The sequence below is a fragment of the Bubalus bubalis genome, chromosome X (genome assembly GCF_019923935.1).
Source record: "Bubalus bubalis isolate 160015118507 breed Murrah chromosome X, NDDB_SH_1, whole genome shotgun sequence".
Lineage (NCBI taxonomy): Eukaryota > Metazoa > Chordata > Mammalia > Artiodactyla > Bovidae > Bubalus > Bubalus bubalis.
The window spans coordinates 48,487,084-48,513,246 of NC_059181.1; the positions used below are offsets into that span (position 1 = coordinate 48,487,084).

Genomic DNA, 26,163 nt, shown 5'->3' on the forward strand with positions numbered 1-26,163 from the left:
TGTGGACTAAAATAAGTGTCAGATTTTAACTTAAAGCCTCCTATCAGATGCAGATTGTCACTTGCCACTCAATAATATGGACTAGATATGAGTGTTCAAGCAATTGATTTATTATTATCTCTGTACAATCGAACCTCTCTGCTAGTGATGACATGTATTTGTAGCCACTCCCACATCACCACCTCAGCTCAACCACAGATCATCAAGTATTAGATTCTCATAAGGAGTATGCAACCTAGATCCCTTACATGCAGAGTCAGCAGTAAGGTTTGCACTCCTATGAGAATTGAATGCTGCTGCTTATCTAACAGGAGGCAGAGCTCAGACAGTAATGAGAGTGATGAGGAAATACAAATACAAATGAAGCTTCACTCACTCACTCACTGCTCACTTCCTGCTGTGTGGCCTGGTCATGGACTGTTGATACTATTTTCACATAGAGTCCTTGGATTGTTTTGCTATCAGGGTAAAGCTGGTCTGATAAAATGTTTAAAAATGTTTCCTCCTCTTGTATATTTTGGAAGAGTTTGAGAAAGACTGCTGTTAATTCTTTATTGAATATTTGGTAGAATTCACCAGTGAAGACTTATGGTGTTGGACTTTTATTTGTGGGTACTTTTGCTCACAGATTAAATCTGCTTACTGTTGATCAGTCTATTTATATTTCTATTTCTTTATGTTCTAGTCTTGGAAGAGTGTATGTTTCCAGTAATTTACTCATATCTTCTAGGTTGTCAAATTTGTTGTCATGATATTGTTTCTAGTAGTCTCCTGTTATCCTTTGCACTTCTGTATTATTAGTTGTGATATGTCTTCTTTCATTTAATTTTGAACTTATTTTTAATTGGAGGATAATTGCTCTACAATGTGTTCTTGGTTTCTGCAATAAACCCACATGAGTTAGACATAAGTATTCATATATCCCTTCCCTCTAGAACCGTGCACTAACTCCCCATTCCACCCCTCTAGGTTGTCACAGAGCACTGGGTTAAATTCCCTGTTGTTGTACAGCAGCTTTCCACTAGCTATCTGTTTTACATATGGTAATGTATAAACTTTGATGCTATTCTCTCAATACATTATCAACCTCTCTTTACCCTGCTGTGTCCACAATCTTTTCTCTGTATCTCTGTCTCTATTCCTGCCCTGCATATAGGTTCATCAGTACTGTTTTCCTAGATTGCATATATATGCATTAATATGCAATATTTGCCTTCTTCTTTCTGACTTCATTCTGTAAAACAGGTTCTAGGTTCATTAACCCCAGTTCAACTGACTCAAATTTATTGCTTTTTATGACTGAGTAACATTCCATTGTGTGTGTACACACACGCACACACACACACACATATATATACACACACACTTCTTTATCCATTCATCTGTCGGTAGACATCTAGGTTGCTACCATGTCCTGGCTATTATTAATAATGCTGCTATGAACATCAAGGTACATGTATGTTTTTGAATTATGGTTTTCTTAGGGTATATGCCTAGTAGTCGGACTGCTGGGTCATAGGGTAATTTTATTCCTACTTTTTAAAGGAATCTCCATAATGTTCTCCATAGGGGCTCTATCAATTTTCATTTCCACCAACAATGAAAAAGGGTTCCCTTTTTTCCACATCCTCTTAAGCATTTATTGTTTGTAAATGCTTTGATGATGGCCATTCTGACTAGTGTGATGTGATACCTCATTGTAGTTCTGATTTGCATTTCTGTAATAATGAGCTAGGAGCTTACCAGGGGCTCAGTGGTAAGGTGCAATGAAGGAGACGCAGGAGATATGGGTTCAATCCTGCATCAGAAAGATTCCCTGAAGGAAGGCATGGCATCCCACTCCAGTATTCTTGCTGGGAAAGTCCCATGGATGGAGGAACCTAGTGACTACAGTCCACAGAGTGGCAAAGAATCAGACACAACTGAAGCAACTCAAACATGCAATAATGAGCTATCTTGATCATCTTTTCACATGTTTATTGGCCATCTGTATGTGTTCTTTGGAAAAATGTCTGTTTAGGTCTTCTGCCTATTTTTAAAGTGGGTTATTTGTTTCTCTGATACTCAGCATCATGAGCTGATGAATATTTTGAAGATTAATCCTTTGACATTTGTTTCATTTGTAATTATTTTATCTCATTCTGAGGGTGTCTTTTCATTGTGTTCATAATTTCCTTTGATGTGCAAAAGCTCTTGTTTAATTAAGTCCCATTTGTTATTTTTATTTTTACTTCCATTGCATTATGAGATAAGTCAAAGAGAATCTTGTGCAATTTATGTCAAAGAGTGTTCTGTCTATGATTTCCTCTGAGAGTTTTATAGTTTCTTATCTTACAGTTAGGTCTTTAATCCATTTTGATATAATTTTTGTGGATGGTGTTAAGAACTGTTCTGTTTTCATTCTTTTATGTGTAGCCATCCAGGGTTCCCAACACCACTTATGGAAGAGGCTCTCTTTTCTCCATTGTATATTTTTGCCCCTTTATCAAAGATAAGGTGCCCATAGATGTTGGTTTATTTCAGGGCTTTTTATCTTGTTCTATTGATCTGTGTATCTGTTTTGGTGAAAGTTCCATAATGTCTTGATTACTGTATCTTTGTAGTATAGTTTGAAGTCACGAAGGTTGATTCCTCCAGCTCCATTTTTCTTTCCAAAGATTACTGTTGCTATTCCAGACCTTTTGTGGTTCCATGCAAATTGTTAATTTTTTGTTCCAGTTCTCAGGAAAATGCCATTGTTAATTTGATAGGGATTGCACTGAATCTGTAGAATGCTTTGAGTAGTATGGTAATTTTCATGATGTTGATTTTTCTGATCCAAGAACATGATACATATCTCCACTTTTTGTGTTATCTGTTTTCTTTCATCAGTGTCTTATAGTTTTCTGCATATAGGTCTTTTGTCTCCTTAGGTAGGTGTATTCTTAGACATTTTATTTATTTATTTATTTATTGCTGCAATGGTGAATGGGATTATTCTTACAATTTCTCTTTCTGACTTTTTGTTGTTAGTGTATAGGAATTCAAGGGATTTCTGTGTATTGATTTTCCATACTGTGACTTTATTAAATTCATTGATTAGCTCTAGTAAGTTTTTGATGGTATATTTCAGTTCAGTTCAGTTCAGTTGCTCAGTCGTGTCCAACTCTTTGTGACTCCATGAACTGCAAGATGCCAGGCCTCCCTGTCCACCACCAACTCCCAGAGTTTACCCAAACTCCTGTCCATTGAGTCGGTGATGCCATCCAAAAATCTCATCCTCTGTCATTCCCTTCTCCTCCTGCCCTCAATCTTTCCCAGCATCAGTGTCTTTTCAAATGAGTCAGCTCTTCGTATCAGGTGGTCCAAGTATTGGAGTTTCAGCTTCAACATCAGTCCTTCCAATGAACACCCAGGACTAATCTCCTTTAGGATGGACTGGTTGAATCTCCTTGCAGTCCAAGGGACTCTCAAGAGTCTTCTCTAACACCACAGTTCAAAAGCATCAATTCTTCAGCACTCAGCTTTCTTTGTAGTCCAGCTCTCATATCCATACATGACTACTGCAAAAACCATATCCTTGACTACATGGACCTTTGTTGACAAAGTAATGTCTCTGCTTTTTAATATACTGTCTAGGTTGGTCATGAATTTCCTTCCAAGGAGTAAGCATATTTTAATTTCATGGCTGCAGTCACCATCTGCAGTGATTTTGGAACCCAGAAAAATAAAGTCAGCCACTGTTTCCACTGTTTTCCCATCTATTTGCTATGAAGTGATGGGACCAGATGCCATGATCTTTGTTTTCTGAATGTTGATCTTTAAGCCATCTTTTTCACTCTCCTCTTTCACTTTCATCAAAAGGCTCTTTAGTTCTTCTTCACTTTCTGCCATAAGGGTGGTGTCATCTGCATATCTGAAGTTACTGATATTTCTCCCAGCAATCTTGATTCCAGCTTGTGCTTCATCCAGCCCAGCATTTCTCATGATGTATTCTGCATAGAAGTTAAATAAGTAGGGTGACAATATACAGCCTCGACATACTCCTTTTCCTATTTGGAAGCAGTCTGTTGTTCCATGTCCAGTTCTAACTGTTGCTTCCTGACCTGCATACAAGTTTCTCAAGAGGCAGATAAGGTGGTTTGGTATTCCCATGTCTTTCAGAATTTTGCGGTTTCTTGTGATCCACACATTCAAAGGCTTTGGCATAGTCAATAAAGTAGAAATATATGTTTTTCTAGAACTCTCTTGCTTTTTTGATGATCCAGCATAAGTAAGATTTTCCATATATAGTATTATGTCATTTGCAAATAGTGAGAATTATACATCTTCTTTTCCATTTGGAATTCCTTTTATTTATATTCCCTCTCTTATTGCCATGGCTAGGACTTCCAAAACTCTGTTGAATAATGGTGGAGAGATTGGGCACTCTTGTCTTGTTCTTGATCTTAGAGGAAATGGTTTCAATTTTCCACCACTGAGAATAATGTTTGCTATGGGTTTGTCATATACAGCCTGTATTATGTTTAGGTAGTTTCATTCTATAACCATTTTCTGGAGAGGTTATTTTTTAATCATAAATGGGTTTTGGATCTTCTGTAAAGCTTTTCCTGTATCTGTGGAGATTACCATATTCTTTTTATCTTTCAATTAGTTAATATGGTGTATCACATTGGTTTATTTGCATATATTGAAGAATCCCTGTATCTCTGTGATAAACCCCACTCGACCATTTAATATCATGCTTTCAATGTTTTGTTGCATTCTGTTTTCCAGTATTTTGTTGAGGATTTCACATCTATGTTCATCAGAGATACTGGCCAATAATTTGTTTTTCTTCTGATATTTTTATTTTGGTATCAGTGTGATGGTGGCCTCATAAAATGAGTTTGGGAGTGTTCTTCCTTATGCAGGTTTTTGAAAGATTGAAAAAGACAGATGTTAGCTAACCTCTAAATGTTTGAGAGAATTTGCCTGTGAAGCCATCTTGCCCTGGGCTTTTGTTTTTGGGGAGATTTTTTAAAAATCAGTTTCAGTTTCAGTGCTTGTGTTTTGTTTGTCTACATTTTCTATTTCTTTCTGCTTCAGTCTTGAAAGTTTGTACTTTTCTAAGATTTATCCATTTTTTAAAAAAATTTTCATATAATTGCTGATAGTAGTCCTTATGATCCTTGGTATTTCTGCATTTTCTGCTGTATTCTCTCCTTTTTCTTACTAATTTTATTGATTTGAGTCTTCTCCTTTTTTTCTTGATAAGGCTGGCTTATGGATTGTTAATTTTGTTGTTTTATTGATCTCTGCTATTGTTTCCTTTATTTAATTATCATTTATTTCTCCTCTGATCTTTATTTCTTTCCTTCTACCAACTTTGTTTTGTTGTTCTTTTTCTGGTTGCTTTGTGTGTAAGGTTAAGTTGTATATTTGTTGGTTTTCTTGTTTATTGAGATAAGAATGCCATGCTATAAACTTCCCTCTTAGAAATGCTTTGCTGCATCCCATGGGTTTGGGGTCATCATGTCTTCATTGTCATTTATTTCTAGGTATGCTTTTTAATTTCTTTTTTTTTTTTTTTTTCAGTAAACTCTTGGTTATTTAGAAACATATCATTTATCCTATATATTTGTGTTTCTTAATAGATTTTTCTTGTAATTGATATCTAAATTCGTAGTTTTGTGATCAAAAAAGATGCTTGATATGACTTCATTTATCTTAAATTTACCAAGAATTGATCTGTGATCCAAGATGTGATCTATTCTGGAGAATGTTCCATGTGCACTTGATAAAGAGTATATTCTGATGCTTTTGGTGGTATTTCCTGTAGATACCATTTAGGTCCATCTGATCTAATGTGTTACTTAATGCTTGTATTCCTTTATTAATTTTCTGCCTGGATGATTGATCCATTGATGTAAATGGGGTGTTAAACTACCATACTATCATTTTGTTACTGTCAGTTTTTTCTTTTATGTCTGTTAGTTTGCCTTATATATTGAGATTTTTTTTAGGTTGGGTGCATAAATATTTACAATTGTTATGTCTTCTTCTTGGATTGATCTCTTGATTATTGTGTAGTGTCCTTCCTCATCTCTTGAAATATTCCTTATTTAAAAGTCTATTTTACCTGATATAAGAATTGCTACTCTGGCTTTCTTTTGATTTCCATTTGCATGAAGTATCTTTCTTCATCCCCTTACTTTCAGTCTGTATATGTCTCTAGGTATTAAGTGGGTCTCTTGTAGACAGCATATATAAAGGTTTTGCTTTTGTATGCAGTCAGCCAGCCTTTGTGTTTTGGTTGGAGCATTTAATCCATTTACATTTAAAGTAATTATTGATATATACATATATTCCTTTTGACATTTTCTTAATTGTTTTTGGGTTTCCCTGGGTGCCTCACATGGTAAAGAATCTGCCTGCAATGCTGGAGACCTGGGTTCGATCCCTGAGTTGGGAAAATCTCCTGGAGGAGGGCATGGCTAACTGTTTCAGTTTGTTTTTTGCATATCTTTTCCTTTTCTTATCTTTTTGGCCTAGAGAAGTCCTTTTAACATTTGCTCTAAAGCTTGTTTTGTGGTGCTGAATTCTCTAAACTTTTGCTTGTCCTTAATCTTTTGATTTCTCCATCAATTTTGAATATGATCCTTGATGGTTAGAGTTATCTTGGTTGTAGGCTTTTTCCTTTTTATTTATTTTTTTCAGTATCTCTATTTTATTTTATTAATTTTTAAATTATTTTAATTGGAGGCCAATTACTTTACAATATTTTGATGGTTTTTGCCATACTTTCACATGAACCAGCCATGGGCATACATGTGTTCCTCATCCTGACCCTCCCTCCCACCTCCCTTCCCATCCCATCTCTCAGGGTTATCCCAGTGCACCAGCCCTGAGCACCCTGCCTCATGCATCAAACCTGGACTGGTGATCTATTTCACATATGATAATATACATGTTTCAATGCTATTCTGTCAAATCATCCCACCCTCACCTTCTCCTACAGAGTCCAACAGTCTGTTGTTTACATCTTTGTCTCTTTTTCTGTCTCACATATAAGGTCATCGTTACCATCTTTCTAAATTCCATATATATGCATTAATATACTGTATTGGTATTTTTCTTTCTGACTTACTTTGCACTGTATAATAGGCTCCAGTTTCATCCACCTCATTAGAACTGATTCAAATGCATTCTTTTTAATAGCTGAGTAATATTCCATTTTTGTGTATATACCACAGCTTTCTTACCCATTCGTCTACTGATGGACATCTAGGTTGCTTCCGTGTCCTAGCTATTGTAAATAGTACTGCAATGAACATTGGGGTACACGTGTCTCTTTCAATTCTGGTTTCCTTGGTGTGTATGCCCAGCAGTGGGATTGCTGGGTCATAAAGCAGTTCTATTTCCAGTTTTTAAAGGCATCTCCACAGTGTTCTAAATAGTGGCTGTACTAGTTTGCATTCCCACCAACAGTGTAAGAGGGTTCCTTTTTTCCACACCCTCTCCAGCATTTAATGTTTGCAGACTTTTTGATAGCAACAATTCTGACCAGCATGAGATGGTACCTCATTGTGATTTTGATTTGGATTTCTCTGATAATGAGTGATGTTGAACATCTTTTCATGTGTTTGTTAACCATTTGTATGTCTTCTTTGGAGAAATGTCTGTTTAGTTCTTTGGCCCATTTTTTGATTGGGTTGCTTATTTTTCTGGAATTGAGCTGCAGAAGCTGCTTGTATATTTTTGAGATTTATTCTTTGTCAGTTGCTTTGTTTGCTATTATTTTCTCCCATTCTGAAGGTTATTTTTTCACCTCGCTTATAGTTTTCTTCGTTGTGCAAAAGTTGTTAAGTTTAATTAGGTCCCATTTGTTTATTTTTGCTTTTATTTCCAATATTCCGGAAGGTGGGTCATAGACAATCCTGCTGTGACTTATGTCAGAGAGTGTTTTGCCTATGTTTTCCTCTAGGAGTTTTATAGTTTCTGGTCTTACATTTAGATCTTTAATCCATTTAGAGTTTATTTTTGTGTATGGTGTTAGAAAGTGTTCTAGTTTCATTCTTTTACAAGTGGTTGACCAGTTTTCCCAGCACCACTTGTTAAAGAGATTGTCTTTTCTCCATTGTATATTCTTGCTTCCTTTGTCAAAGATAAGGTATCCGTAGGTGTGTGGATTTTTCTCTGGGCTTTCTATTTTGTTCCATTGATCTATGTTTCTGGCTTTGTGCCAGTACCATACTGTCTTGATGACTCTAGCTGTGTAGTATAGCCTAAAGTCAGGCAGGTTGATTCCTCCAGTCCCATTCTTCTTTTTCAAGATTGCTTTGGCTATTTGAGGCTTTTTGTAATTCCATGCAAATTATGAAATTATTTGTTCTAATTATCTGAAAAATACCATTGGTAGCTTGATAGAGATTGTATTGAATCTATAGATTGCTTTGGGTAGTATACTCATTTTCACTATATTGATTCTTCCGATCCATGAACATGGTATATTTCTCCATCTATTTGTGTCATCTTTGATTTCTTTCATCAGTGTTTTATAGTTTTCTATATTTATGTCTTTTGTTTCTTTAGGTAGATTTATTCCTAAGTATTTTATTCTTTTTATTGTAATGGTGAATGGAATTGGTTCCTTAATTTCTCTTTGTGTTTTCTCATTGTTAGTGTATAGGAATGCAAGGGATTTCTGTGTGTTAATTTTATATCCTGCAAATTTACTGTATTCATTGATTAGCTCTAGTAATTTTCTGGTAGAGTCTTTAAGGTTTTCTATGGAGAGGATAATGTCATCTGCAAACAGTGAGAGTTTTACTTCTTCTTTTCCAATCTGGATTCCTTTATTTCTTTTTCTGTGCTGATTGCTGCAGCCAAAACTTCCAAAACTATGTTGAATAGTATTTCTTTAAATGCATCCTGCCACTCCCTCTGGCCTGCAGAGTTTCTACTGAAAAATCATCTCTTAACCTTATGGAAATTCCTCTTATGTGTTACTTGTTGATTTTCTCTTGCTCCTTTATTTTTTATTTGTGTTTAATTTTTATTAGTTTGATCATTATGTGTCTTGCTGTGTTTCTCTTTGACTTTATCCACTATGGGACTCTGCATTTCTTGGACTTGATTAACTATTTCTTTTCCCATGTTAGGAACATTTTCAACCAAAATCTCTTAAAAGATTTTTCTCAGATCCTTTCTCTTTCTTGTCTTTTTCTGATAAACCTAATAGTTCAATTGTTGGAGTGTTTAATATTGTGCCAGATGTCTTTATTTTGCCCTTCAGCAGTTTTTTCCACGATTGTATTTTCCAGCTCACTTATCACTTCTTTTGCCTCAGTTTTTCTGCTACTGATTCTCTGTAGAGTATTTCTAATATCTGTGATTGTGTTGTTTGTTGCTGTTTATTATTTATTTCCTCTAGATCCTTGTTAAGTGTGTTAAGTGATTCTTGCATTTTCTCCATTATATTTTCAATATTTTGTATCATAATAATTATCATTACTCTTAATTCTTTTTCAGGTAGTTTGCCTATTTCCTCTTCATTTATTTGGTCTTGTACATTTTTAGCATTTTCCTCCATTTTCACATTATTTCTTTGTCTTTTCATTTTTTTCCCTAACACTGTGTTTGAGGTCTCCTTTACCCAAGCTATAGGTTCATTGTACTTTCCAAATGGTCTGCCCCTTTTGGGTGATGTTGGTCCAGTGGGTTTTGTAGGCTTCATATTGGCAGGGATGTGTGCCTGTGTTCTGATGAGAGAAGATAAATTTTTCCCTCTGATGGGCAGGGCCTTGTGAGGCAGTGTGTTTTGAGTTTTCTGTAAGCAGCCTGTCTGATGATGATTGCCTTTAGTTCCTGTCTTCTGATTGTTTGGGTTAGACATGCAGGGCTGGGTGCTGCAGGCAGTTGGGTTGTGCTGTGTCTTGTATTTGGATGGAGGTGTTTGTGGAAGTTCTCACTGATTAATACTCCCTGGGGTCAGGAGTTCTCTGGTGATCTTGTGTCCTGGACTCAGCATTCCCACTCAAGGGGCTCAGTCCCTACTTTTGCTTGGGGAACTAAGATTCCACAAGTCATTTGTCATGGAAGTAAAGGGGATTAAAACAAACACACAAAAAGCAAAAAAAAAAAAAAAAAAGCAGATACAAAAAATGAAACCCAGACAAATGGTAAAAGCGAAATCAGACAAATAGAAAGACAAACAAAGGAACACATACACACATACACAAACGAAACCAAAATAGACCAAAGAAAACAGTGTACAAGAGAGTGATTTGGTGAGCAAAAGAAATTAAAAAAATGATATCAACCAATTAAAAACTAAGTTAACTGAAGCACAAAACATAAAACAAAACCACATCAGGGCCAAGTAAGGAATAAAGCAAAGGAAACAACCAATTAAAAACTAAGATAACTGAAGCACAAAACAGAAAACAAAACCACATCAGGGCCAAGTAAGGAATAAAGCAAAGGAAACAAGACAAATGAACAAAAATTGTGAAAAAAGGTAAAAAGAGAAAAGCAAAGTTAAATAGAAGTATACAAAAAGATCTATGTATCAAAGAAAATTTGCAAGAAAACAATCAAAAGAAGACCAAATTTAAAAATTACAACAATAAGATATCAACAACAGATGTAGAAATATATAAAAGAACTAAAAAGTGTGATTTTAAATAGACATTTCTCCAAAGAGGACATACAGATGGCTAACAAACACATGAAAAGATGCTCAACATCACTCATTATCAGAGAAATGCAAATCAAAACCACAATAAGGTACCATTTCACACCAGTCAGAATGGCTGCGATCCAAAATTCTACAAGCAATAAATGCTGGAGAGGATGTGGAGAAAAGGGAACCTTCTTACACTGTTGGTGGGAATGCAAACTAGTACAGCCACTATGGAGAACAGTGTGGAGCTTCCTTAAAAAACTGGAAATAGAACTGCCTTATGACCCAGCAATCCCACTGCTGGGCATACACACCGAGGAAACCAGAATTGAAAGAGACACGTGTACCCCAGTGTTTATCGCAGCACTGTTTATAATAGCCAGGACATGGAAGCAACCTAGATGTCCATCAGTAGACGAATGGATAAGAAAGCTGTGGTACATATACACAGTGGAGTATTACTCAGCCATTAAAAAGAATACATTTGAATCAGTTCTAATGAGGTGGATGAAACTGGAGCCTATTTTACAGAGTGACATAAGCCAGAAAGAAAAACACCAATACAGTATACTAATGCATATATATGGAATTTAGAAAGATGGTAACAACAACCCTGTATGCGAGACAGCAAAAGAGACACAGATATATAGAACAGTCTTTTGGCCTCTGTGGGAGAGGGAGGGGGGGTGATTTGGGAGAATGGCATTAAAACATGTCTAATATCATATAAGAAATGAATTTCCAGTCCAGGTTTGATGCAGGAAGCTTGGGGCTGGTGCACTGGGATGACCCAGAGGGATGGTATGGGGAGGGAGGTGGGAGGGGGCTTCAGGATGAGGAACACGTGTACACCCGTGGCAGATGAATGTTGATGTATGGCAAAACCAATACAATATTGTAAAGTAAATAACAATAATAATAAAATTAAAAAAAAAAAGAATAAAAAAGTTCCCAAAAGCCTAAATAGAAATAATAAAAATAACAACCACAACTAGAGAGAGAAAAAGAAGAGGAAAAATGAAAACAAAAGTCCAGAACCAACTACAGAATGACTCAAGCATACGAATGATACTAATTTTTTTCCCTCTGGTCTCAGCTGTCAGCATCCTTTCCCCTGCTGTGAGCCACAGCCTTCCACGTCCATAGGGGCCTCTCCAGCTTCCTATGGGGCACTCTTATGCTGGGAGACTAGTCTTTGGACATCCTGTGAGGACAGCTCAAACTCTAATCTGGCCCTACACCTGTGTGTGCTTGCCTCCAAAATCCACAGCTTCCAGAGTTAGAATGTTTTCTTTTGTGGAAACATTCATTGTCCTTTTATATAATCCATAGGCAGAGTCTACTAGGTTATCATGTAGATTTAATCTGCAGCTTATACAGCTTATGGAACGGTTTTTGATCCTCTTCCTTAGTTGCTCCACCTCTGGAGCTCAACTGTGGCTTTATCTTCACCTCTGCATATGGATAGTTCACTGGACTTTGCTCCCGAGGTGGCCCTAGAGGATTTGGATCTGCCACAGTGAGGACTGGACATGAAGGTGGCATGGCTGTTTGGATCACAGGGACCTCAGAGGTACCAGGTGTGTGAGGAAGCCAATCGCAACACTTGCAGGTGATATGGCTCTATTAGGATTATCTTCTAGCCTCTTGGCAGCTGGCACTCAAAAGGCCTCCCTGGTTGGTCCTTCTCTATTCTATTTCTTGGCATATCAGACACTCAAAGGGCCACCCTTGCTGGTGTCTTTCTCCATTTCTCAGCTGTGGGCCAGTGTGTGAGGAGACAGAGGCTACAGTGATTTCTCTACCCACTGCACATGACTGAGCAGTAATGCACTGCTTCCATGGCTGCCCAAATTGAGATTTCCTTCTCCTGTCTCCTCAGGCTATCTCCTCAAAGTCAGCAGCAGTCCTTGCCCCAGGATTACTCTCCAATACCTATGGTCCAGCTCCCAGCTGCCATGCACAGTGGTGGACTTGCTTCCCTGTCTGGAATACATAGATTGTCTTTGTGATTCTCACTCCATTCAGACTTTCACAGATCACCTGCTTCACTCTCCACAACAGCCTCAAATACTTCCCTTCTGTTTCAACCAGTTGCCCTGGATGTGAGGATCTCTCCCCTACTTCTCCCCCACAACTAGGTGCAGGTTGGTCCTGCTCACTCTCCTTCTTTTCCCTTCTTTCCTTCATCCTGCTAAGTTGTGCATGGAACCATGTATTCTTTTCCAGTGGTCAGGGACTCCTGCCAGTATTCAGCTGGTATTCTGTGACGAATGCTGCCATCTGTAGATGTATTCTTGATGCATCCATGGAGAGAGATGTGCTCCATATCCACCAAATCATCTGCCATCTTGTCAAGTCCAGTAAATTTTAACTTTAATTTCTCCTTCTGATAATTAGTAGTGTATAGAAACACAACAGATTTATGTATATTAATATTGCATCCTGCCATCTTACTAAATTCATTTATTAGTCTTAAAAGTTTTGTTGATTTTGTTTGTTTGTTTGTAGCTTAGAATTTTTTACATATAGTATCATGCATTAGCAAACAGTGAAAGTTTTATTTTTCTTTCCAATCTGAATTGCTTTCTCTTTTCATTTGATTGATGTGGGTAAGACTTCCATTTTTATTTATTTTTGGTTGCACTGGGTCTTCATTGCTGCATGTGGGCTCTCCCTAGTTGCAGTAAGAAGAGGCTACTCTTTGTTGTGGTGCGTGGGTTTCTTATTGCAGTGGTTTATCTTGTTGAGGAGCACGGCACAAGCTCTAGATGCACAGGCTTCAGTAGTCGAAACATGCAGTCTCAGTAGTTGTAGTGTGTGAACTTTAGTTGCTCTGAAACATGTGGAAACTTCCCACACCAGGGATGGAACCCATGTCCCTTGCATTGGCAGCCAGATTCATATCCACTGTACCACAAGGGAAGTCTCCATTACTGTATTGAATAAAAGTGGTGAGTGAGCATCTTTGTCTTGTTCCTGATCTTAGAGGAAATGTTTTCAATTTTTTATCATTTAGCATCATGCTTTCTGTGGGTTTTTCTTATAGAGCCTTTATTATGTTAAGATATGTTCCCTGTTTACTCACTTTCTTAAAAGTTTCTATCATAAATGGATGTTGAATTTAGTAAAAAAAAAATCACAAAACTTTTCTGCATCTATGGAGATAATCATATGCTTGTTATTTCTTCAAAATGTGTTAATGTGGTGTATCACATTGATTTATTTGTTGATATTTAGCTATGCTTGCATCCCTGGAATAAATGCCATTTGATCATGGTGTATGATTCTTTCAGTGTATTGTTGAACTTTTTGCTAATATTTTGCTGAGGTTTTTTTGCTTCAATGTTTATCAAAGATACTGCCCTGTAATTTTATTTATTTATTTGCATGTTGTCCTCTGGGTTTCATATCCTGTTGATGCTAGCCTTGAAGAAAAAGTTTGGAAGCAGTCTTTCTTTTCAGTTTTTTGGAATAATTTGAGAAGGATAGGCTTTAACTCTTCTTTAAATGTTTGGTAGAATTCACTTGTGAAGTTTTCTTGTCATGAATTTTTGTGTGTTGAAAATATTTTAATTACTGATTTAATTTTATTAGTCTTAATTTGTCCGTTCATAGTTCTCATTTCTTTCTGATTTAGTCTTCAAATATTATATGTTTCTTGAAACTCATCCATTTCTTTTAGAATGCCCATTTTATTGACATAGATACCTTTTATTATTTTTTGTTTTTCTGTGGTGTCAATTTTAACATTTTTTAATTTATGATTTTATTCATTTGGGCCCTTTCTCTATTCATTTTAATGAGTCTGGTAGAGGTTTATCAACTTTGCTTATCTTTTGAAGGAACCATCTCTTAGTCGCCATGATCTTTTCAATTATTTTGGTCTCTATTTCATAGATTTCTGTTCTGATCTTTAATATCTCCTTTATTATACGATTTTCTTTTTCTAGTTCCTTTAAGTATAAAGTTAGATTGTGTGTTTGAGATTTTTCTTGTTTCCTGAAGAAGGCTTGTATTCCTAACAACTTCCTTCTTAGAATGACTTTTGCTGCATGCCATGGATTTTGGATGTATTTACATTTTCATTTGTCTTTAGGTATTTATTTTTAATTTACTCCTTGATTTTATTAGTAAACCATTGGTTCTTTAGTAACATGTTTTTCATACTCCACGTGTTTGTGTTTGTTTTGTTTTGTTTACTTTCAATTTGTGCATGTGTGTGTGTAGCATGTGAACTCTCCTTGAAAATGTTCTATGTGCACTTGAAATGTTAGTTGACAACCTTATGGGAATTACCTTGTACATCACTAATAGTTTTTTTTCATTTCACTTCTCTGAGATTATGCCTCGTTCATTCATATTCTGCACAATATTTTGTGTTTATTTCAATGTATTAGGTTGGTTACATTTCTTAATTTAGAATTGGCCTAGTATAAGAGACATCCTACAGGGCCCAGCAGCATGCTCTCTTGTCCTCACCAGTGCTAAATGAACTAAGGGTGCCCACAAGGTGGGTTGTGTGTAGTCTTATGGTGGGGCTGACAACTATGGGTGCACTGGTATGTGTGGTTGGCCCTTGGAACAGTAGATTGAGAGCCTGTGCCTTGTGTAGTGGCTGCAAACCTGATGGATGGTGCAATAATCTTCCCACTCAGTCAGGTGCAGAGACCAGGAAGGCACTGGACAGATGCTGGCTTCTGGAGCAGGCCAGTTGCCCTATGAAGGTGTCTATCTAGCCTATGGAGTGCCTCAGGGCTGATGTTGGCCTGCTGTAGGGCAAGACTGGGACATGTATGGCTGTCTTTGAGACCTGGGTGCGGGGGGGAGTCTTAGTCTCCACTGGTAATAGGTTAGATGTTGCTGCTCTTTAGTCACTCAGTTGTGTCCAACTCTGCAAGCCCATGGACTGCAGCACGCCAGGCTTCCCTGGCCTTCACCTTCTTCGAGACTTTGCCCAAACTTATGCCATTGAGTCAGTAATGCCATCCAACCATCTCATCCTCTGTCACCACTTTCTCCTCCACCCTCAATCTTTCCCAGCAACAGGGTTTTTTCCAATTATTCAGCTCTTCACATCAGGTGGCCAAAGTAGAGCAGCTTCAGCTTTAGCATTAGTTCTTCCAATGGATATGCAGGGTTGATTTCCTTTAGGATTGACTGATTTGAACTTGCTGTCTGAGGGACTCTCAAGAGTCTTCTCCAGCACTACAGTTCAAAAGCATTAATTCTTCAGCACTCAACCTTTTTTATGGTCCAATTCTCACATCCATACATGACTACTGGAAAACCATAGCTTTGGCTAGATGGACCTTTGTCAGCAAAGTGATGTCTGCTCTTTAATACACTATCTAGGTTTGTCATAACTTTTCATCCAAGTAGCAACTGTCTTTTAATTTCATGGCTGCAGTCACCATCTGCAGTGATTTTGGAGCCCAAGAAAAGAAAGTCTCTCACTGCTTCCATTATTCCCCCACCTGTTTGCCATGAAGTGATGGGACCATATGCCATGCTCTTTTTTTTTTTTTTTTTTTGAATGTTGAGTTTTAAGCCAGCTTTTCACTCTCCTTTTCCACTCTTAGCATGAGGCTGTTTAGTTCCTCTTCAGTTTCCACCATTAGGCTGATATCATCTGAATATCTGAAGTTATTGATATTTCTCCAGGCAATCATGATTCCAACTAGTGCTTCATCCAGCCTGGCATTTTGCATGATGTACTCTGAGTAGAAGTTAAATAAACAGGGTGACAATATAAAGCCTTGATGTACTTCTTCCCAATTGTGAACCAGTCCATTATTCCTTGTCTGGTTCTAACTGTTGAATCTTGACCTGCATACAGGTTTCTCAGGAGGCAGAGAAAGTGGTCTGTTATTCCCATCTCTTTAAGATTTTCCAGTTCGCTGTGATCCACACAATCAAAAGCATAGTCACTGAAGCAGAAGTAGATGTAGATGTTTTTATGGAATTTCCTTGCTTTTTCTATGATCCAGTGGATGTTGGCAATTTGATTTCTGGTTCCTCTGCCTTTTCTAAACCAAGCGTGTACGTTTGGAAGTTCTCAGTTCATGTACTGCTACAGCCTACCTTGAAAGATTTTAAGCATTATCCTGCTAACGTGAAATGAGCGCAATTGTCCAATAGTTTGAACATTCTTTGTCACTTTCCTTCTTTGGGATCAGAATGAAAACTGAACTTTTCCAGTCCCATGGCCACTGCTGAGTTTTCCAAATTTGCAGGCAGATTAAGTGCAGCACTTTAACAGCATTATCTTTTAGGATTTGAAATAGCTCAGCTGGAATTCTATCACCTCCACTACCTTTGTTCATAGTAAGGCCAACTTAACTTCACATTCCAGGATGTCTGGCTCTAAGTTAGTGACCACACCATCATGGTTTTCAGGTCATTAAGAACTTTTTTGCCCAGTTTTTCTTTGTATGCTCTTCTTTGGTAGTAGGCTAGAGAGATTTACAAAATGACACTTGCCAACACTATTGTAATCACAGTAGAATGTGCTCCCAGTAATGGCTGCCTCCAGTATCTTTGTCCCCAGGGGGATTTCCACTTTCCTCTTGCTTCTCCAAGATCAGCAAGTGAGTCTGACTCAAGCTCCTTTGAAGCTGCTGTCTCTATTCTGGAACTTGGAAAATGTGACATTTTGTGCATGCACTTTAAGAGCCAAATTTCTGTTTCCTATATCTCGCTGGCTTTCCCAAACTTAGTCCCCACTGTTTTTCAAAGACACATGTTCTGCTACAGGACCACCAAGGATGAGGACCCCAATGTCCTTGGATCCCTTGTTCTTTGAAAAAGACTTCTACAATTATGATATTACTCCCATCAATGTGTTACTGACCTGGTTGTGGGGGTTCTGACTACACTTTATTTCTGCCTCTCCTACCTATCTCTTTGTGGTGCCTTCTTTATGTCTTTGAAAGTGAAAGTCACTCAGTTATGCCTAACTCTTTGCAACACCATGGACTATACCGTCCATGGAATTTTCCAGGCCAGAATGGGTGAGTTAGTCACTAAGTCATGTCCAACTCTGGCGACCCCATGGACTGTAGCCTGCCAGGCTCCTCTGTCCATGGGATTCTCCAGGCAAGAATACTGAAGTGGGTTGCCACTGGAGTGGGTTCTCCAGGGGATCTTCCCAACCCAGGGATCAAACCCAGGTCTCCTGCATTGCAGATGGATTCTTTACCAACAGAGCTATTAGGGAAGCCCCTTACTACACAAGCATAAAGCCTTTATTTGTGGGAAATCTTTTCTTCTACTCTTCAGGTCATTCTCATAGATAGCTGCTTTGTAAGGATTTATATATTTAGTATGTCTGTTGGAGGACATGAGTTCAGGGTCTTCTTACTCTACCACCTTTGTGACTTCTCAGAGCAGTTGTGACCTTTTAAGTGACTTTTTGTCTCATCTGTTTCTGTAACTTGTCATTGGATATAGAGGCTTAATGCTTTTATTCAGTAATGCTTTTTATGTGGTTGTGAATACTTCCTTTTTATTGCCTCAGTAAGCACATATTATCTGGTCATATTTTTGTGGTTATATTGTTTGGTGGGTTTATGTATTATCAAAATTATTTATGCATTTATTAATTGGTCCTTGGATCCACTATGTCATTGAGTTGTAAAATTATATCCTTCCTGTATCATTTCTTCTAAAATTAAAAAAAAAAAAAACTATCCTTTGACAATTTTTCCTAATTTTATTGTGTTATGGTCTGAGAACATATACTGTATGGTTTTGAATCTTTAGAATTATTAAGACTTCTTTTGTAGTATAGTACCATATGATATAGTACCACAGTTTACCTTTGTATATGTTCCTCACGTACATGGAAATAAAATGCATATATTATTGGAAGGGTGTAGGGTTATATATACAAGTATCACTTGCACCAAAATGTAATTCATTTCAGAAAACATGTTCAAGAGTGAATTTTCTGACAGCAGAAACCTATATTCCATTATTTCAAATTGAAAAAATGACGAATTTTCAGATCATCTAAGAGCTCCAGCCACTTCCCTAAAACATTACTAAAACACTATATAACACCTATAACAACTCTCCAATAATCTCTGTATAGTATATTAACTTATTTAACATTCAGTGACCTTATTAGTGGATCTATGTTTGTGTTAACTCAATGACCCTGCTCAATTAGATCCTATAATGTAATTTAAATTAACCATTTGTTAAAGATAGTATCGGAATTGAAGAAGAGGTTGGTAGTGCATCTAGGAACCTGGGAAAAGAAAATATTGGAGTCCATGAAGAACTAAACCTTTTGAGATTTACTGTCCAAAACAGTAGCATGAACTGCATGTGTGTATCTAAATTTGTTAGTTTAAATAAAATAAAATTAAAAAAAAAAGTTTCTCATCACACTGACTACATTTTACATGCTTAGTAGTCACACATAACTAGCAGCTCCCATGTTGAAAAGTGTAAATATATTATATAATAATTCCATTATGATATAATGTTCTAATATACAGTAATGATTTATAAAAGGAGTAGAAAAGAGAGTAGATAAAATGTGCCATATATCTAAGCTATAGAAGCTTGATATGTAATCCTATCAGAAGTTCTGAGATATGGTGGCAATACAATTTATATTCATTTGAAGATAGAATGGTATTAAGCTCTTTTTACTGCCACACATAAATAAACTATAATAGGGTTTTTATTTGGGTTAGTGAATTTTTGGCAGAATTTTTGGCAAATCTTTAAGGAAACCTTTGGATAGTTATAGTTCAGACAGCAAATATTATCTACCAGTTTAAGGTTATTAATTTCATTTTTTAGAATTTTTATATACAGGCTCATTTTGGCTCTGCTGGATTTATCAGTATCAGTATGAGTGTATTAAAATACCTAGCTACAATTTGTTCTGTAATTTTTGCTCCTTGAAGTTCTGTCAGCTATTGCTTGATGTATTTTGGGTCTGTATTATTGAGTACATATTTTTTTTATAATAGTTTTTTTCTTGCACTGTGCTTCCTTTTACTAGTAATAATAGCTCCTGGGTTTTTCAATGTGAGCAAGTGGGTATTTTGTGATGCCCTTCATTGAAATAAGAATGAAAAGAGCTAAGGAAAAAGTATGCTTGAAATAAAACAAAGGCTTGTGAGCAATGTTAAGTGTGAGATGTCCATACGATATCCACATGGAATAAGGAGTCAGATGCACATACATATCTGAAACATAGGAATAGGATAAGGTTGATCTAGAAATATATATATATTTTGGAGTCAACAACATGTATGTGATATGTAAAGCCATCGGCAAAGGAGAAAGGGAAAGATATACCCAACTGAGTGCAGAGTTCCAGAGACTAGCAAGGAGAAATAAAAAAACCTTCTTAAGTGAACAATGCAAATAAATAGAGGAAAACAATAAAATAAGAAAGAGAGATTGCTTCAAGAAAATCAGAGATAGCAAGGGAATTTTTCATGCAAAGATGGACACAACAAAGAACAGAAACAGCAAGGATTTAACAGAGGCAGAAGAGCTTAAGAAGAGGTGGCAAGAATACACAGAAGAAGTATACCAGAAAATATCTTATGACCTGAATAACCTTGATGGTGTGGTCACTCATCTAGATCCAGACATCCTGGAGTGTGAAGTCAAGTTGGCCTTAATATGAATAAAGCTAGTGGAGGTGATAAAATTCCAGCAGTTATTTCAAATCCTAAATGATAATGCTGTTAAAGCATTGCACTTAATATGCCTTCAAATTTGGAAAACTCAGCAGTGGCCACAGGATTTGAAAAGTTCAATTTTCATTCTGATCCCAAAGAAGAGAAATGCCAAGGAACATTCAAACTACCACACAATTGTGCTCATTTCACATTCTAGTAAGATTATGATCAAAATTCTTCAAGCTAGGCTTCAGCAGTATGTGAACTGAGAAATTTCAGATGTAAAAGCTGGGTTTAGAAAAGGCAGATGAACCAGAGATCAAATTGCTAACATTCATTGTATAATAAAGAAAACAAGGGGATTCCAGGAAAAAAAAAAAAAAAACTACTCCTTCATTGACTACAATAAAGCCTTTGAATGTGTGGATCACAACAAACTGTGGAAAATTCTTAAAAAGATGGGAATAACAGACCACCTTACCAGCTTCCTAAGAAACCTGTATGCAGGACAAGATGCAACAGTTAGAACTGGGCATAAAACAATGGACTGGTTCACAATGGGAAAGAAATACATCAAGGCTGTATATTGTCACCTTGCTTATTTAACTTATATGCAGAGTAAGAAAAGTTGGGATGGATGAATCACAACCTGGAATCAAGATTGCTGGGAGAAATATCAACAACTTCAGATATGTAGATCATACAACGCTAATGGCAGAAAGTGAAGAGGGAGGAAAGTGCATCTTGATGAGGGTGAAAGCGGAGAGTGAAAAAGCTGGCTTAAAGCATTCAAAAAACTAAGATCATGGCATCCAGTCCTACCACTTTATGGAAAATAGATGGGAAAAAAATGGGAACAGTGACAGATTTTATTTTCTTGGGCTCAAAAATCACTGAAAAAACCCTTCTTGGAGGGAAAGCTATGACAAAGCTAGACAGCATATTAAAATCAGAGACATCAATTTGCCTCAGATCAGATCAGTAGCTCAGTCGTGTCCGACTCTTTGCGACCCCATGAATCGCAGCATGCCAGGCCTCCCTGTCCATCACCAACTCCCGGAGTTCATCTAGACTCACGTCCATCGAGTCACTGATGCCATCCAGCCATCTCATCCTCTGTCGTCCCCTTCTCCTCCTGCCCCCAATCCCTCCCAGCATCAGAGTCTTTTCCAATGAGTCAGCTCTTCACATGAGGTGGCCAAAGTACTGCAGTTTCAGCTTCAGCATCATTCCTTCCAAAGAAATCCCAGGGCTGATCTCCTTCAGAATGCACTGGTTGGATCTCCTTGCAGTCCAAGCGACTCTCAAGAGTCTTCTCCAACACCACAGTTCAAAAGCATCAATTCTTCGGTGCTCAGCCTTCTTCACAGTCCAATTCTCACATCCATACATGACCACAGGAAAAACCATAGCCTTGACTAGATGAACCTTTGTTGGCAAAGTAACGTCTCTGCTTTTGAATATGCTATCTAGGTTGGTCATAACTTTCCTTCCAAGGAGTAAGCATCTTTTAATTTAATGGCTGCAGCCACCATCTGCAGTGATTTTGGAGTCCAGAAAAATAAAGTTTGACACTGTTTCCACTGTTTCCCCATCTGTTTCCCATGAAGTGATGAGAACGGATGCCATGATCTTCGTTTCCTGAATGTTGAGCTTTAAGCCAACTTTTTCACTCTCCACTTTCACTTTCATCAAGAGGCTTTTTAGTTCCTCTTCACTTCCTGCCATAAGGGTGGTGTCATCTGCATATCTGAGGTTACTGATATTTCTCCCAGCAATCTTGATTCCAGCTTGTGTTTCTTCCAGTCCAGCATTTCTCATGATGTACTCTGCATAGAAGTTAAATAAGCAGGGTGACAATATACAGCCTTGACGTACTCCTTTTCCTATTTGGAAGCAGTCTGTTGTTCCATGTCCAGTTCTAACTGTTGCTTCCTGACCTGCATACAGATTTCTCAAGAGGCAGGTCAGGTGGTCTGGTATTCCCATCTCTTTCAGAATTTTCCACAGTTTATTGTGATCCACACAGGCAAAGGCCTTGGCATAGTCAAGAAAGCAGAAATAGATGTTTTTCTGGAACTCTCTTGTTTTTCCATGATCCAGCGGATGTTGGCAATTTGATCTCTGGTTCCTCTGCCTTTTCTAAAACCAACTTGAACATCAGGAAGTTCACGGTTCACATATTGCTGAAGCCTGGCTTGGAGAATTTGGAGCATTGCTTTACTAGCATGTGAGATGAGTGCAATTGTGCGGTAGTTTGAGCATTCTTTGGCATTGCCTTTCTTTGAGATTGGAATGAAAACTGACCTTTTCCAGTCCTGTGGCCACTGCTGAGTTTTCCAAATTTGCTGGCATATTGAGTGCAGCACTTTCACAGCATCATCTTTCAGGATTTGGAATAGCTCAACTGGAATTCTATCACCTCCACTAGCTTTGTTCGTAGTGATGCTTTCTAAGGCCCACTTGACTTCACATTCCAGGATGTCTGGCTCTAGGTCAGTGATCACACCATTGAGATTATCTGGGTTGTGAAGCTCTTTTTTGTACAGTTCTTCTGTGTATTCTTGCCATCTCTTCTTAATATCTTCTGCTTCTGTTAGTTCCTTACCATTTCTGTCATTTATCTAGCTCATCTTTGTATGAAATGTTGCTTTGGTATCTCTGATTTTCTTGAAGGGATCCCTAGTCTTTCCCATTCTGTTGTTTTCCTCTATTTCTTTGCATTGATCGCTGAAGAAGGCTTTCTTATCTCTTCTTGCTATTCTTTGAAACTCTGCATTCAGATGTTTATATCTTTCCTTTTCTCCTTTGCTTTTCACTTCTCTTCTTTTCACAGCTATTTGTAAGTCCTCCCCAGACAGCCATTTTGCGTTTTTGCATTTCTTTTCCATGGGGATGGTCTTGATCCCTGTCTCCTGTACAATGTCACGAACCTCACTCCGTAGTTCATCAGGCACTCTATCTCTATCTATCAGATCTAGGCCCTTAAATCTATTTCTCACTTCCACTGTATAATCATAAGGGAGTTGATTTAGGTCATACCTGAATGGTCTAGTGGTTTTCCCTACTTTCTTCAATTTCAGTCTGAATTTGGCAATAAGGTGTTCATGGTCTGAGCCACAGTCAGCTCCTGGTCTTGTTTTTGCTGACTGTATAGAGCTTCTCCATCTTTGTCTGCAAAGAATATATCAATCTGATTTCGGTGTTGACCCTCTGGTGATGTCCATGTATAGAGTCTTCTCTTGTGTTGTTGGAAGATGGTGTTTTTTTATGACCAGTGCATTTTCTTGGCAAAACTCTATCAGTCTTTGCCCTGCTTCATTCCGTATTCCAAGGCCAAATTTGCCTGTTACTCCAGGTGTTGCTTGACTTCCTACTTTTGCATTCCAGTCCCATATAATGAAATGGACAGCTTTTTGGGGTGTTAGTTCCAAAAGGTCTTGTAGGTCTTCATAGCACCGTTCAACTTCAGCTTCTTCAGCGTTACTGGTTGGGGCATAGACTTGGATTACTGTGATATTGAATGGTTTGCCACTTGGGTTACTGTGATATTGAATGGTTTGCCTTGGAAATGAACAGAGATCATTCTGTCATTTTTGAGATTGCATCCACGTACTGCATTTCAGATGCTTTTGTTGACCATGATGGCTACTCCATTTCTTCTGAGGGATTCCTGCCCACAGTAGTAGATAAAATGGTCATCTGAGTTAAATTCACCCATTCCAGTCCATTTCAGTTCGCTGATTCCTAGAATGTCAACATTCACTCTTGCCATCTCTTGCTTGGTCACTTCCAATTTGCCTTGATTCATGGACCTGACATTCCAGGTTCCTATGCAATATTGCTTTTTACAGCATCGGACCTTGCTCTATCATCAGTCTCATGCACAGCTGGGTATTCTTTTTGCTTTGGCTCCATCCCTTCATATTTTCTGGAGTTATTTCTCCACTGATCTCCAGTAGCATATTGGGCACCTATTGACCTGGGGAGTTTCTCTTTCAGTATCCTATCATTTTTTCCTTTTCATACTGTTCATGGGGTTCTCAAGGCAAGAATACTGAAGTGGTTTGCCATTCCCTTCTCCAGTGGACCACATTCTGTCAGATCTCTCCACCATGACCCGCCCATCTTGGGTTGCCCCACGGGCATGGCTTAGTTTCATTGAGTTAGACAAGGCTGTGGTCCTAGTGTGATTAGACTGACTAGTTTTCTGTGAGTATGGTTTCAGTGTGTTTGCCCTCTGATGCCCTCTTGTAACACCTACCGTCTTACTTGGGTTTCTCTTACCTCGGGTGTGGGGTATCTCTTCATGGCTGCTTCAGCAAAGCACAGCCATTGCTCCTTACCTTGGACGAGGGGTATCTCCTCACCGCCACCCTTCCTGACCTTCAGCGTGTAGTTTTTCCAGTAGTCATATACAGTTGTGAGAATTGGGCCATAAAGAAGTCTACATCCCAAAGAATTGAAGCTTTCAAACTGTGGTGCTGAAGACGACTCCTGAGAGTCCCTTGGACAGCAAGGAGATCAAACAAGTCAATCCTAAAGGAAATCAACCCTGAATATACATTGGAAGGACTGATGCTGAAGCTGAAGCTGCAATACTTTGGTCACTTGATGTGAAGAGCTGACTAATTGGAAAAGACCATTGCTAGGAAAGATTGAGAGCAGGAAGAGAAGAGGATGACAGAAGATGAGATGGTTCGATGGCATCACTGACTCAATGGACATGAGCTTGAACAAAACTCCAGGAGATACTGAAGGACAGAGATACCTGGCATGCTGCAGCCCATGGGGTCACAAAGTATCAGATACACCTTTGTAACTGAAAAACAACAACAAAAAAGCTGTAGGAGTAAATTAAACTATCTGAGGGAAATTTGTGGTCTAAAGAGGGATCAGAATGAGTTCTGAAGAATTGCTACATTTAAAGGTAGAGTAGTGAAGTTAACCAGAAAGTAGGAAGAATTTATGAGAGTATGGTATCAAGGAAACAAAGAAAGGTAAGAGTTTTGAAAATGAAGTTGTGGTTAAATGTGTCATATGCTGTTCAGCAGTGGAATAATTTTGGAAAGAAAAAGTTACAATTGAATTGTGTGGTAGGAAAAAAAAAAATGACCTTTCAGCAGTACCCACATTCAGATCCCTGGAGCATACCAATGAGTTATTAAACTTGCTGCTGAAATTATGGTTGCTTGTCTGCTTTTTTAGATAGGAAAATTATCATAGAAATCCAGTGAACTGATTGTAAACATAAGGGTCCTTATAAGTGGGAAAGGGGGACAAAACAGGAGGTCAAAGTCATGAAGCATGAGAAGAACTTGATCTGCTCTTACTGGTTTGAAAATTGAGAATGGGGCAAACCAGGGAATGCAGGCAGCCTCTAGAAGTTAGAAAAGGCAAGGAAATGGAATCTCCTCTAGAGCCTCCAGGAAAAAAAAAGAAAAAAAGAAAAAAGAAAGTGTCCCTGACATCACTTTAGCCCATTGTTATCCATTTTGGACTTTTGACCTCCAGAAGTATAAGAGTATAAATTTGCATTGTTTTAAGTCATTAAATTTGTGGTAATATGTTACCCCAGCAATAGGAAACTAATAAAGATTTGCATCATTGAGGTCACTGATAACGTTTACAAGAGCCATTTTAGTGGTGTAACGGGAACAAATGTCACGATAAATGGACCAATAACTGGAAAGTAGATGTGGATGTGAAGGAAGGGAGTTATCAACACTCTTTTGGAGGCTTGATTGTGAAACGTGGTAAAAAGATGGAATAGTTGGACAGGAATGTGGGCTCCCAGGAGGGTTTGGAATGGTATATTCTAGGACTGAACTGGTCAATACTATAGCCACTAGTCACATGTAGTTA

The 26,163-nt window shown here is 37.9% G+C and overlaps 1 protein-coding gene across 4 annotated transcripts in view; it reads left to right on the top strand.

Moving 5' to 3' along the window:
• The window catches only part of HEPH (hephaestin), a 134,774-nt gene that overhangs the window by 61,743 nt on the left and 46,868 nt on the right, over positions 1–26,163 (top strand). The gene's annotated exons all lie outside the window — the stretch shown is intronic.